General features: G+C 41.6%; 1 protein-coding gene across 1 annotated transcript in view; it reads right to left on the reverse strand.

Moving 5' to 3' along the window:
* Window positions 1-15,734, reverse strand: part of LOC118309898 (cadherin-22-like) — a 134,019-nt gene that overhangs the window by 87,342 nt on the left and 30,943 nt on the right. Inside the window, exon 2 of the mRNA XM_047332949.1 lies at window positions 10,228-10,324. The gene's annotated coding sequence lies outside the window, so the exon portion shown is untranslated. The remainder of the gene's footprint in view (window positions 1-10,227; window positions 10,325-15,734) is intronic.

Raw genomic sequence — 15,734 nt, forward strand, 5'->3', positions numbered from 1 at the left:
AGCATTCCTCCCTAACCTCCTCCGCATATCTGAATGTGGCAATCAGCTTCATTGGAGAATTAACAAGAGCATTAGAGTGGAGGACACAAGCAATCAGTGTCTTCTAAGTCTGCCGTGCCGCCTTGCCAAAATAAAGCATTAAGGCTCGTCTGATCCTACTTCAGAGAGAAACACATTTCACCGACAGCCGCGATGCAAACAGTGGGAGCGAAGCTTCAGGAAAAATTATTTTTAAGCAGAGCCTAATGTTGATTTAACACGAGGAGACAAGACCATGCATTTGCTGTTTGTCTTGTGGGACCTCTGTTCTGCCTTGTTTCTTGTTGTTACACTCAATAGTAATGGCCTTATATATCCTGGTAGGCCGGGGTTGTTAGCAGAGATCGCTGCTGGAAATTGAAAATCTCTCGTCAGGTAACGGAGATGTATTTTTTTTTTTCCGTTTACCGAGGGAGCGATGAATGCATTGATAAGTGAAAGCAGATTGTTCTTGCATCAAAGAGAAATTAGTTTGGAATCCTCAGTCAAATGAGAAAGTATCTACTAGGGGAGAAAAGCAACACATGCAGCCTTTACCACACACCGTGAAGCCCACAACATTCAATCGACTGCTCATCATCAGACTTCCGCATCCCTGCGATCGTCGACGACGTGGGGAAAAAGACTCGTAGGTGCCGAATGCTCTGCCAAAGAAACAGAAACATCTTCAGTCGTGAGAAGAATGAGACAGATTTAAAACAATGTGGAGCTGGAGAGAGTGAGGGCCTTGAAGGTGTTCAGTCAAAATCGTAGCGGAGTGCGTGGGTTGAAACTGGTGCCGTCTGATGTTGCATTGAGCACAAATATAACTACGCAGATTGATGAGTGACACTTGTAGCAACTTCACCAGCCAAGGAAAGATGTTCTTCTGTGGCCCAGTTCATTTCTTCACTGACGAAAGAGACAAAAGTCTGCGTAAATAATTTATTGTCACGTCCTTTTGGCCGTTTTCAGGGTTTTTCTTCATTGTTTCATTTAGAACAGCAGTATATCTGCTGTGCCGCCTCAATTACAGTGAGTTTGTGTGCTTGTGATGATGAATGAAGCATAGTTTAGCAAATGGATAAAAAAACAGCTTAACCTTTAACATGACGGAGATGGAAGTGTGATGGTGTGAATCATAAGACACGGTAGAGAAAAAATGAGGTCGGAGGGAACCATTTGTCCTCTGTTCCTGTGATTAATGTATTTTGAGACAAATGCAACTTCTTGGTTATAATTTTAAGTTGAAAGAGACAACTTTTTGGCTTCAACTTGTCATTATGATGTCAAAACTGATTTAATGGTGATGGGACAATAACACCATCCACGCTCATATTGGCCCCCTATAATCCTTGCTTTCACCATTTCATTCCCGTGGCCACAGCGTCGCAGTTTTCACAGAAAAATGACGACTCAATGACGTCTCAATCCACAACAAGTTCTCCTGGTAGCCGTCCCCAGTGATGGAAATGACAGTCGACGGAGGAGCACAAGCAGACGAAGGAGGAGAGTGATAGAAAACGATATGAAACAACAGTGAACCTCGGACGAGCATTCACTCCGTGGGGAGACCTCTGGGACTTGAGAGGCTTCAAAAAATGACCTGCGGTTTCCCTTCTTTATTCTAGATCAGTAACACAACCAGCCTACTTATTTCTGGACTTTTAACTCAAGGTTATTTGTTCAAATTGGGATTTCTACAGCCTCGGACTGCAGCGTCTTTACGACAGCGACCAAACAGTAATACCACTTGGATCCACTAGGGGCACGGAAAAAGAAGATCAAAAAAGAGATATTTTTCTTTGTCTATGGTATCTGTATGTCCATTCGTTTGCCTCAACCTTGTGCCCATGATTTTTTTTCAGCAGTTTCGTGCTTGTCAGTCATTTAGAGCATTTGTATGGTCAGTGCAGTCTGGTGAGGGCAGTCACAAAATTACAATGTTTGAAATGTGATTCGTTCGGGCAAACAGTTCAGCGTGTCTCACGAGTTTAATTTGTGTGAAAGTGCAGCTAATTGAAAAGAAAAACACAACCAACTAAAGGGGGGGGGGAAGAAAAAAGGAAACACTAACAAACAATCAATAGATCCATTCCAGTAATGATGTGTCTGAACACAGCGTGCACTGCTCCCGCAGGGGCCGGGGGCCGGCCATTTCATTTTAAGGCCACACATGCACCACGGTACCGCACATTTATCATGGAGCAATGGGAGGCTATAGACCCGGGGAGAAAAGAGCATTTCAGATTACACGCACGCACACACACACACACACACACACATGGACCAGCACACACAAGCATGTATACATTCCTTTTCATGCTCATGCATACACAAACACAGCTGTGTGAGACTGCAGTAACACGGGGGGAAAAAAACAAATAGCCGCAGCTGCTAGCTATATAATGACACCCTGTTGGGTTACTGTGACAGTAATGGCCCTCCGAACAGCAGTGGGATATTATGGCTAGTCACACAACACTATCAGCCGAGAGATCTTTTTCCGCAGCCAATACCCCGACACGTGGGTGAACATTTTGGGGACTGTTTGCATTATTAAAGAGGTATAGCCCAACTATAAGGCTAATATATGGATTTATCTTTTCATATTCCGGGATCGGTGCATAAAGGATGGGCACCAACACATATCAACTACAATATCCTGCCATAACTCCTCTGAATTGCATTGCGCCGCCCATAATCATCCTCAGCAGGGAAAAGTTTGCATTTGACACTAACCCTAACCCTTCTCCAAGTTTCATTCATCAATTTTCTTTCTGTTGAATTACAGTGTTTTTGCGCTAATATTACTACCTATGAACAACTATTTGACAAAATATATTGCATGCTGTTAATGTTCTCCTTCTTCCTTGACACAATGCTGAAGACTTTCCTGTTTTCCCCAGACTTTTATTAAATCAAATAATTACTTATTTCTTAGAAAGCGCTCTTACTTTTATTCTTTTATTTCTCAATTTTTTTTTTGCCAATTCTCTATTTAACTCTGTCATTTCTCTTTTTGTATTGTCTTGTGTTGCTTTTACAACTTGTCATTTACATCATATGTAAAGCACTTTGAATTGTCGTGTTGTTGAAATGTGCTGCTACAAATACCTGTTCTGTCATTGACTGCGTCTCGAGACAAAATCTAAGAGTGACATTTTCTAAACTTAGTATTGACAAATGAAAAAAGCACAGCTGCAGTTAACATCCCCCAAACAGAAGGTTTGAACAACTTACAGCTGCCATACTGCTCCCCTTTCCCCCGACAGGAAAATAAGGCAAAGCTATATTTTTAACTTCTGAAATGGATGGGGGTTTTTTTTTCCCCTTCCCATGCACAGAAACTGATCCCTTTACATAAATCCATTTTGAGAGAACATTCAGCAAATACACCTTGTGAAAAGTGCCGGCAGTTGAGTAATAGCTTGGCACATCTTTCTTATGACACAAAATGGGCGTTATAAAAGCTACTTGATAGGTATGGTAATTGCTGCCAGCCCAAAGGCTTGAAGACGCCAGCCTGGATTCTTTGGGAGGTGTAGAGATAAATAAGCCCCTTTTAATGAGAATCTAAGTCATGCTGAGCTTATTCACTCTTTTCTCAGGCAACGCAACCCCATCCCCTGCAGGGATTACACCTTGTGTAGGTCTTCAGTTGAACATCACCATTCATCTCCAGAACTGTCTGTGACGTAAGTGACAGAGGTTATAACCTTCCGTATTGTGTGCACCGCATTGGGACTGATGACTTACGCCTCACCTGGTTGCCCTTACCCAGGCAACCCATCCACAGGACCCCATGTAAAGGGGGCTAGGGTTTGAGTAAGCATGCGTATTGTAATTCAATAAACAGACACTTTGGAAATTCACTGAAATGAAATGTGCTGTGTTGTGTTGTGTCGATTTTCCTCAAACAACAGGTCGTGAATGAGAGTAATCAATCATTTGTTATTACTTTTCTATGTTAAACTCATATCTCATTCTCATTTGTCCACACTTTGTCATTAGACATTATTAATGTGTTTTTTTCCCGACCCTTAATTTATCTTCCTCTTGGGTTTGTTTTCATCATTCTTGTGAGTGACCAGAATAATCATGCGAATTGAATCTAGAATCATTGACTATAACTATTGCGGAGCAGCTATTAAATAACGATCAGTTTCAGCAGGTTCACAAAGACAATATAGCAGACAGTCGGCAGAGATGGAGAGGGGTTGTGCTTGCACATAACAAGACAAAGTAAGAGCCATAAGACGGTCGGCAGCCTGATGATGACTGACAATCACAAATCAAAGGGAGGCCAAAGTCCACAGAAACATGGATGCAATTATAAATAAATACCCGCACGTACACAGCATGTTGAGTCCATATTCTCGTCTTCCATATTCTCCATTACTTTAGACACTTCCTCACTGCCGCCATTTGTACAAGTCAGAAAATCAAAGAGGATTGGCGTCGGACTGTGCCGAACAGATGACGAAAGAGCACAAAGAGTCGTGGTAATGAGGGGAGATGGAGGGAGCATTTTCTGCCTAATTTGGAAACAAAAGAAGGGGGGAATAGTACAGGAAGTGGCCCTTGCGAAAAGACAAAATGAAAGAATAGAGACGGAGAAAGGAAAAAAAGACGCGAGTGCAAGACGGAGAAAATCCAGAGGCATTGGCTGAGTGATCGTTTGAGTCTTATCCTTTACCCCAACGGCGCAGGACGCAATCAAACTCTCCTGATTCTTGACCATGCATTAGCTTAGCAAGCAGGGACTTTGTTTCACTGCCTCAATTAAATGCCCACCCGCACATAATTAATGACTGTTTTGTCCACAGATCAATAAAGGGCCTGTTCATTAAAAGTCACTTTGCTTCCTCAAAGATCCCCCCTTGCTTAGTTCACTATTGCATGCGAGTAGGTGGCAGCGCCTGGCAGAATTTCCATTCCGGTTTCAAGTCTGTTGGCTTTTTTTTTCCCCAGCCGGTGCAAGATAAAGAGGGAAGTCAAAGAAGGACTGAAAGCTCAGAATGTGAGGAAAGCTTTTGAAACAGAGAGACAAGACTTATGGGAACTTATTAGTCGAGTGTAAGAATCACAGAAGCAGCCCTGACTTGGCTGTTTTCTTGTAGGAGCATGAATAATATGAAATAGTTATATGGCGGAAACGACAAACTGTAAAAGAATGATAGCTGCTTGCTTTATTTCATTGTAGTCTTTGTAGAGGGGTCAACTGTCTGCATCTATAGCATTTGACCCCCCAAATACTTTTTTTTCGTGTTTATGGTGTGAGAAGAAGTCTAGGGAGACTAAGGGAGCAGCAACTTCAGAACTTCCTCACATCTGTCTGCACCTACACACCCCGCTGTATTCATTCACAATCAATGACCACATCAACTTCCCGGGCCTACAACCATCACCAGTGTTTACAGATGCAAAAACAACACACCTGTCTGTTTCTTCTTAAAAGATAAAAGATCGATAAACCCAACAGGAGGCGGATTGAACATGGAGCACGCCCGACTGCCAACCACCTGCCATAGCTAACGCGCCGAATGATTAAACCAGCGGTGGCTTCATTCTCTCGGATGCACACGCACAAACACAGTTTGCCGAGAGCAATGATCGATGTGCACTATGCAGTTGCTCCTCACCTCTCCCATCTGCCATGGCATCGCAGCATCTCTGGAGATGGATAACAGGGTTTGATCACGCAGCGGTCTCACACTTGGATGTGTTTTTGATTGCGTTTATAAGATTATCCATCCGAAGCAGTATCTTTGAATTACAGTATGAAATCATCTCACTCCGCTGCACTGTTGGAGCCAGAGAAAGGTGATCATTTGTGGTGGTAACCATGTTACCTCTACAGCTCGGCTTTTACTCTCTGATTTCATCTCGGGTTTTTTAAAATTTCAATCTCACTGTGATGTTGTTCCCAGGGGATTTGCTGTGTGCTGACGGCAAATTGAATGGCCAGGTAACCCTCAAAAAGGACGTATGACACAAGGTTTTGACCTGAACACGCTTTTAGACTCATCAGGCCTGGCTGCTGTTTACCTGTGTGACTTTTATATTATATATTTTCTCATGCTGTGTCTGGCAATTGTACAATGGATGCCATTCATGCCAATTCTCTGTGGACAAAAGAAACATTGCGTCAAAAAAGACTCAAATAAATATGAGGTAAATGGAAAAACTAGTACGTCATACTGAATGTGCTGAAAATGTGAAAGTCCAACCCTGATAAAAACGTTTGTGGAATAATAATATATACTAAGATTTTTAAACCTAGGTTTAAAGACAGTCACAAATGCTGAGGATTTGTCCCAGTGCAAGATATTAAACAATGCTCACTATACTCCACTACACTACAAGTGTGCACACTCCTTTGTGCTGTTATTATTTAAATAACAGAACATATACATTACATGTTAAGGCTGCACTAGTCTGAGCACTGATACAAAAGTAGACAGGACATACATTCATATTAATTATTAATACTTTTTTCTAGTAAAGTACAGGATTCGATTGGAATATGGTAAACATTTTCAAAAAATACTGCAATGTTAAGAAATCCTTTAAAAGATTTCAACTGGGATGTGCACCAAGAACTAATCTCTCCTCGGCCCACGGTTGCACTTCCCACTGAATGCGTTTTGAAATCTTTTGTCTGTTTTGTGGGAGGTAATTAGAAAAGATGCTGAATGGCAAACATCTTTCTTAAAACACTCTGTACCCTTAATATTTCCTTATTCTGTTTGTATGAGGACCCAATTCTTTTTTTTTAAGAGCCAATTTAGAACCATTCCACTCTTGGTCAATGTTGCTGGCGATGGATTCCCTTGTGGAACATCTGGCGGTCTCCAGGCAGTGTATATCCTCTATTCACTCACTTGCTCATAAGCTGGTGTAAAATTGCCCCTTTCAATCTTCTCTACGGCAGATTCGTCATTCAGTGAGGAAGTCGAAGTGAAAATCTTTCTTTATTTTGTGTAATATGCTAAACGCAACCACATGAGTTCCCTCTGTCTGTGTCTTTAGACTGATGAATGTGGCAGTATGGCTCCGAATTCCCCAGCTCCCAACGCTATGATGTGTGCCAGTCTACTGGATTATGAAACATATGGAGGCACATGAGAACACAGGCATGAATAAACTGACTCAGAAATAACACACTCTCTCACACATATACACACGCGGTTACAGGAACAGCGTGCATGCACTGTACGCGTTTCTGTCAACACCGATAGGAGAAACTAATATCGTTGGACACCCAAACTCACAGATGCACTGTAAATATCCACATGTTTTTAAAGCTTTGGACATTAGGAATTTTTACTAAACTGTGAGAATTTGAGATTTGGAAAAGCCTCTAAAAGCCCCTCCATCACAGACATGCAGACTTAACAGTCATATTTTCATTTGAAGCAGTTAATCCAAATCTTTAGTTGTTAAACCTCTGGGGCTGGAGCAACACACTCTACAGAGCACCTCCCATCACCCCAGAGCCTCAAAGCAATACTCTTCCTCAGGGGTAGATTTGAATTTCAATTGATTGTTCCAGCAATAACAGAAGGAATGATTATCATGTGTGGAAAAAAAAACAACAACACATTAATCTGTAATAGTTCAACGGCCGAATCGTTTGTACAAAAGAACACTGCATCTATAGCATAAGATCTATATCTGCGCGACCAATGGAGGATCAAAATAACAGCGTTTGGACTGATGCAGCGTTTGCTGATGCATTATTGATAATTGTGCCGTTGTTAAAAATGGACACTAATACAAAGTGTGATAAAAGAGAGGAGCAGTACAGTGCAACGGCATCCCTAGCTACACAGAATGATCTACTGTTGACTGGCATCTGGCCCGCCGACCGGTCTACAAAGGTCACTGCTGTTGGTGTTATTGTTCAAGTTATTGTCATCAAAGCACGTGTGTATGTGTGTGTGTGTGTGTGTGTGTGTGTGTGTGTGTGTGTGTGTGTGTGTGTGCCGTTGGATGTCCCAGTTTCTGTGTGTTTGTGTGTAGAAAGTCTGGTTTTGATCAGTGCTGAAGGATTTAAAGCTAGTAATACCTTATCCTGGCTTGGTACCAGTGACATACTTTTCACTCATCTACCTCTCTGAACTGCAGATCCACCATTGGGTGGGAAAAAAAAAAAAAAAGAGAAACACAACAAATCGCATGTAACATCCCCTTTTTGTATTTTCTCCAGATACTGCTTTGAAGTCTTCTCGAGCTGTTGTTTTTTTCATGATGACAAATGCTGCAGCTAAACCTTGAATAAACACGTGAAATGCCTTTTTTGCTCCCATTTTCCATGCATAATGGCAGGGAAATAGATTAACTGGAAGATTTAATTGCATCGCACAAAGACTGTAAGATTCAAACAACTAGCATTGCTTTGTCCAAGGGTAAATAAAAACATTGCATCTAACTTGTTTATTCTAATAACTATTGTTATTATTAAACTAATAACTATTGTTTATAGTAGTGGCTTTATATTCATTTCAAATACAATTACTGAAAAAATATATGAACAATTAAAATTGTCATGTTAGGGTGGTATATCAGCCAGTTAGAGACACTTGATTGCAGTAGGCGGGTGCTATTTGTAAACAAAGGAGAGGAGGGAATGACTATCATCATCTAGCACGTCTCCTACAACGCATATCCCCCCCCCCCGGCAAATCACACCCTGGTAATTGGGATGATTCTATCACCTTGAGTTCGAATCTTGTGCCCGGCTAAACTGTCCTCGAGCCAGACACTGAAGCCTCACTGCACCTGCTCACTCCTGCCTCGGACTGTCGCGTTAAATGTTCACAAAGGTGACCGAGTGCTACATTCAAAAATGTCTCGGTTAAACAGGAAATATACATAACAATAAACTTAGACGAAACATAACCGTGAAAAAAATCTATGAATAATTGTAATTATTACAAAGTAGACTTTTGAGAGCCTCTGTCTTATGAAAGATTATACAACTTCAAAAGTGAAGCAACAGTAAAACGGGCTCTAAAATCTCACATTTGTATATGAATACCAACGTGTCCAATACTGTATGTTTATGTTCAGGATGTGAAGCACCTTGATGTCACCTTGATGCTTTAAGACTTCAGCTCATAAAACAAAAATTTGCCCATAAGGCCAGGGTGTTTTTGATTCTTACAGTGCATATATGAGCTATGGAACAAGGTGATACACCACACACACACACACACACACACACACACACACACACACACACACACACACACACACACACACACACACACACACACACACACACACACACACACACACACACACACACACACACACACACACACACACACACACACACACACACACACACACACACACACACACACACACACAGCAGCAGCAAAACATCACCCCCGGATGTATCAGATTATACCATGCAGTACATTCAATTACATCTGATGGCAGATGGTGTAAACCAAATCTAACACACATAATCTTGAAGATTGGATCCTTCAGTTAGATATTAACCCTGATATCCAAAGACCTGACACAGGACTAGACATATTAAGACGGGGAGTGGCCTGCGAGGCCTCTGAACTGACTGACTCAGCACTTTTTTTGGGTCGTGGGCTAATCCAGCGCACTGGAATGCACACGCCGCGGAGAAGCACAGATGTGGACAGAATACCGAGTGAATATCGCACACGTAGATAGGAAACACCGTCTATCTCCCCGTTAAATTGACTCCGCTTTAACTAACTGACTTATTTTATTATGGTAATCAAGAGATGATTACCCTCAATGTGATGCAGCTGTTGTGTTTTGCTCACGAATACGTAGTGAATGTACGAGATTTATTAGCAATTATAGATCGCATTAATGTATTTATTCAGTGAGAGATTTCCCCGTGATTATATGCTCGCCAGATATGCCTATGTTTGTAATACTAGCTCTTCTCTACTTAACAGGGGAAATTATGTTATTCATAATAATTAACTTTTTTCAACCCAGACTGTCAACCAATTGTTATATATATGCATGCGAGAATGAACATTTTATGGCTGTTACCAACATTAACTGTACAGATTGACAATGAAATTATACAGTGTGAATTTTTATTTGTTTTATCCTCCTAAATAGATTTAAGGAAATGTTCTATTTAATGTTCTAGGCAGAATTTATAACGTCATAGCCCACGGCATAAGCAAATAACAGACTCACCATTCTTTCATCAGATGACCTTGCCGCCAGCTCTCCAAGTTCTTTCTACGCCGACCAACATGCGTGTATGCCTTGCTCTGTGGCTCCTCTCGGACTTCTGAAAAAATAAAAAATAGACTTTGGAATACACCTGATTGTTTTTCAGGTATAAATAAATAAATTACACTGTTAGAATTGTCCTGGGAAAGTTAGGGGGCAGGTTTGGGAGGTGGAAACAGGGAGAAGAGAAAGAGCAGGAGGTAATTTGCTAATGGAACATTGAGAAAAAATAGCATGGACCCAGGATGAAAGAGGGCGGTGGGGGAAAAAACTCGGGCTATCAGGGGAAAGTGAGCTATATTGCAGGAGCTACAGTGGTTTAGAAAAAAAATACCCTCATTAATTGTCATCTTCATCTCAGGTGCAAAGCTGTAGAGTGAGGGACCGTAGAGGGAGGGAGAAGAGGAGGCACTGTGTTGGCCCAGGAGATCATTCAATAGTCTACAATCTTCATTTAATTACCTGCCTTCGAATGCCCCCACTTCCTTTACCTTGGGTATAAGATGCAGAGGTCCCTCGAGATTGTAGTGCAGCTATTTAACTATGTTAATTAAAGTCTAACTGGAATCTAATCAGACAAACTTTGTCCTGATGATGGCATTACAAAAAAAAAGCAATCCCTAGGAACCCTGCTGCCCTGTAAGTGTGTCCAGATTACAAGCTACAGACTCTGTCAGCGAGATGGAGCTCCAGGATTTAGGGCTCTTAATTCAGTGGAACATAATTTACAGTCTTGCTCGACTGGCAGGAATAGAGGTTCATTTGAACTGGGTAGATGTTTGGCCAACTGAAATGCTAGCACATAGCATCAGACGTCATTTCAAGACCTCAAAAGGCATGAACATCCACTCGTGGGTCCGAATATACTGTATAATAACCATACTTGGTAGACTGATATTGTCAGATAAAACAAATGCGTTCACTTTCGGAATTTGAATTTTTCATTAAGCCATTAAACGATTCATTAACCTTTAAGAGAGCTGTAGGGTTTCTGCGCTACAACTGTACTGTGCCGAAACTGAAATGTCATGTATTTTAAGTGTTTCATTTAAATCACAACAGAACCCAAATCACTTTGAATGGTAATGCAATCACAGGAGGCTGACACAATGCTATGTATAAACCCCAAATACCCGAGCAACTAATGACAACTTTATGAATAATTTCAAATTCCCGTCGAGACAGATAAATTGATTCTCCAGTACGCTGTGATCGCAGAAATTCTAAACATGGACGGTTGTGTAATGAAAATATACAGCTTTTTATATCATACATAAGAAAACACCCTCACAAACAAGCAGCAGAGGCTCCATGCATGTGGCGCAGAGCAGTGACCCAGTAGCACTACTGTTAAAGACTACTGCGGGCAATATCACACGCCTGGTTAACCGCGTCCTTTTTAATGGCCTGTCATGTTATCGGAGAATACAGGTGAATTTGATCAGGTGGATAAGTGGCATGGGGCGATAAGAAACAACCAACAGTCTATAGGAAGAGACACAACACATTTGACTGTGACAATGACAAGATCCCTTGAGTATGAGGGGCGGCATTTATAAAAACATGAGTAAATGAGTCTAAAGATTTAGACTGCAGTATTGTGTTGAAACACATTTTAAAGGAAACTAATTTTAACAAGAGCAAAAGAGGAAGAAAATGGATCTCTTTAACATATGTTGGGAAGTCGGTATACAACTGAAAAATCGATCATCAGCTTTCTTAGGACATGGAGTTCTGACATTCAAGCATGAGGTCAAGCTGCTCGTAGTGGGGAAACAAAAGGAATCTCCTCTAGACCTTGAGTTGGTGCTGAAGCTCAGAGATTAACATGATCAAACACCGACATGGTGCAGATTCCTGACTGAGCCCGCAACGGTTTCTTTGCCACTGTCTTTTCTCTCCCATTGTTCAATGTTCTTTAGCTGCGAGGACACTCATTGACATAATGCATTCCCTAGCATCTCTTCACAGATTCAAATTAGAAAACTGCGCCTACAAAGAGTTACAAATGTTGAGCCTGTCTCCTACACGTGAGAATCTGATCACAAAGAGTCCAGTCTTTTAGAAGTTCCATTGTGTGAAAGGTGTAGAGGATTTTCATGAGCATGACAGCGCTGCAATCCCGCTTATGGTTTATGAACAGCATATTGACACGATGAGTTCACAAATACACAATATCAACACTCCATGTGCAGATTGCGATTTCACATTATCAGTAAAAACCTTACATATAAAATAAGATGGCTGAAGAAAAGGGAAACTGATTTTTCCCCCTTAGGTCTTTTACATATGCAGAGTTAATCATTAACCATGAGCTCCCCCGAGAGCACAGGACATGGACCTCTGAGAAAAGCAGCCAACATAAATCCCGTGCAGCCTCTCCACCTCCCTTTTTTTGTTGCATACTGTGGCTCTAGGGGACTTTTTATACCAATTCCCAGAGGGCGGCAGTCTATTTATACGGGATCCTGAAACAGGTTAGTCATAACCCCCCCTCACAGCAGCAGCTTTGGGTGACAATGCTGACACACGGCCACACGATAGTCTAATCTTTTAATCGCTTCGGTAACTTCATGTCTCCGGGTGGGTCGGGGCAAGCTCGCGGTGGGGATGGGATATCGTCTGCAGAGATATGATATGATCCTCGAACACAAAAAAAAGACACACAAACTCACATACAGACTTATACACACTGTCCCCCGCCACCCCCCACCCAGAGTACTATGGTGAAGCCTTGTGTATCTGCCGGTATTAACAGATCAGTGCAGAGCAGCAGCCACCCTGCTTTAAAGTATTTTCCTGAGGTAGTGCTTCAGAAGCCTGCTGCAGAGGAGGATAAACGTGGAGCAATCCCCCAGGCCCAGCGCCTCCTCATCTCCGCACAGCTCTCTCTTTACTGGCCCCTCCTCCTCCTCCATCCCTCCCTTATCCCCACTTTCCTTCTATCCCTCATTATTTCTATCCCCTCTCCTTTCGTCAGCATCTCATGCATTCTGTCCCTCTATCTGTCCCCTCCTTCCCTCTGGCCCTTCTTCTGTCCATGCCTCCTTCTCCTGTCCCCCTCCTAGTTTGTGTCCCTTTCTCCATCTTTTGCCCTGATCTTGCTGTCTTTCTCGAGATTTCAGTAATGAACAAGGCGGTGGCCAACTAGAGAGTAAGGGACTGATGGTCACTGTACGCGTTGTAGCCTTAGTTCACTGACCAAGAGCTGAGTCTTGCAAAGGGACTCAAGGCTATTAATCTTAGTGTCTTCATGTAGTGAAAGGCTTAACTCTCCCGATTTCTCATCCATCAAGTCTTAAGTGACTAGTAGATCATCAGGGAAACTGGTTCCCGCACAGCGAGCATAGATCACCCACTCCTTTACAGACTTACAAACATAAACCTCACAAATATTTCCTCATTAGTTCCATGATGCAATTGGGAGAACTTTAACTATTAATGACAAACTAAGCTTCCCTGGAGCTGTTGTTACAACCAAATAATCTTTAGTTCAGAAAAATTTTCTGAATGGTGTCTTTACTATCTACAAGCTACTCTAATCCATCGTGCTTTGCATGCATTGGTTCGCATCCCAGACTTGTCGTGATCCTTTGGCAAGGGACTAATAAAGACTAATCTCATCATAAAGCAGAAACCACATATGTTATACTGACTTCTGCCTGCCTTATGAAAGTAGCACGGTTGTCACAGAATGAATACAGCTAAACACAACGACAAGACCAGAGCTGTCAAAATGTTTTTGTTGTATATTTCTATATCGAGTCCATATAAAATCCACAGACCTTGGTCTAATGATACCATTTAAAATTGTTCTGCTACATGATAAAATGATCCTTCATTACGTCCTTGACAAACGAGAATGACGAGGATGCTCTGCATGCATGGGTTCGAATCCCATCCTCCTCGAACTCCCTTGAAAAAGGAGAGTGACGAGGATGCTCTGCATTCGTAGTTAAGACGACGGACTACAAATCCTTTGTGCACTGTGTGGGTTTAAATACCATCCTTGTCGTTCTCCTTAGGCAAAGTATTAATAAAGCCTGTATTAAAACAAAAACTCCCTATCTATGTTATGCTGAGTTCTGCCTGCTTGATGAGAACTGGACAGTCATCACGGGAACATTTTAAAGCTGTATGTGATGAACCAATGCATGCGTTGGTTTGAATCCCTTCCTCGTGGTACTTCTTTAGCAAGGGACTAATGAAGCTTTATCTTATCACAAAGCAGAAAATACACATATTATACTGAGTTCTGCCCACCTGACAAGAACTGCATGGTCATCACGGGACCACAATGGGAGGCGGGAGGCAATGGACTGCTAATCCATTGTGCTCTGCATGCATGGTTTCGCATCCCATTGTCATCTTACCCTTCCTCGAGGGAGTAATAAAGGGAGATCTCAGCATAAAGCTGAAATTTTGAATGGTATCATTACACAAAAGATAATGGACTTTCAAAGATATTGTAAAATATAACAAGACTAAACTTGATGGTTGATGCACAAAAAGCAATACATCCATAACAGTGTGTTGTGAATTGTGTGATTGATGTGATATGACTTTTTATTTTTAGGAAATCAAATATTTATTAAGGGAATTGACAGTTTCCACATTTGCCATCATATTATATTGTCAGTCACACCCTGGGGGCATCCTAAAGATTCTACAGTCCAAAAACAATGAGGGACTACTGTGGTCAATATACTACATTGACACTCCGCCAAGACATGGAGACAGAATCAGTAAATTATATGAAGTTAAAAAAGGAACACAGAAAAGAAACAAGATTATCTACCTGGGGCAAGTGTATTTCTTTTAAGGGACAAACAAATGCTATAATCTATGCATCTGTTGTTTCTAAGGGTAAATTATTTTTAATATATATACACCATTCAATAAACAATGAAACAACTGTGCAGCAAAAAATCTTTGTAAGAATGGCAGCAGAGGAGGGAGGGGTGCTAAAAATGGGTGCAGTAACTTATTGGTGGTAATCCTTTTAAAGACTTGACAGAGTCGACATTGTTAAATAAAGTGACACAGAAACATACAGGCAAATATCTTGCCATTCAAGTCAGAAGAATGACAGATGAACATGCAGACTGATAGGCAGACGGAGGGAGGGGTAAGTAGACTGAATCCAAATTAAGCTGATCAGAGCTCACTGTGAGTTAATCTAGTTATGTGGATAAAGGACTTCCCTATGGCTAAGAACACACCAAGTTATGACTCAGTGTGTGTGTGTGTGTGTGTGTGTGTGTGTGTGTGTGTGTGTGTGTGTGTGTGTGTGTGTGTGTGTGTGTGTGTATGTGTGTTGGACCTAAATATGTTCAGGACTTCTCCTCCGTATGGGCACAAACAGTCATTACAAGCTATACCGTCGAATTTTAAGGTGATATGACATGTTTAGGGTTAGGGTAGGTTAAAGTTTAGGTTTATGTTTAGGTTAAGGTAAGGGTAAGGTT

The sequence above is a fragment of the Scophthalmus maximus genome, chromosome 6 (genome assembly GCF_022379125.1).
Source record: "Scophthalmus maximus strain ysfricsl-2021 chromosome 6, ASM2237912v1, whole genome shotgun sequence".
Lineage (NCBI taxonomy): Eukaryota > Metazoa > Chordata > Actinopteri > Pleuronectiformes > Scophthalmidae > Scophthalmus > Scophthalmus maximus.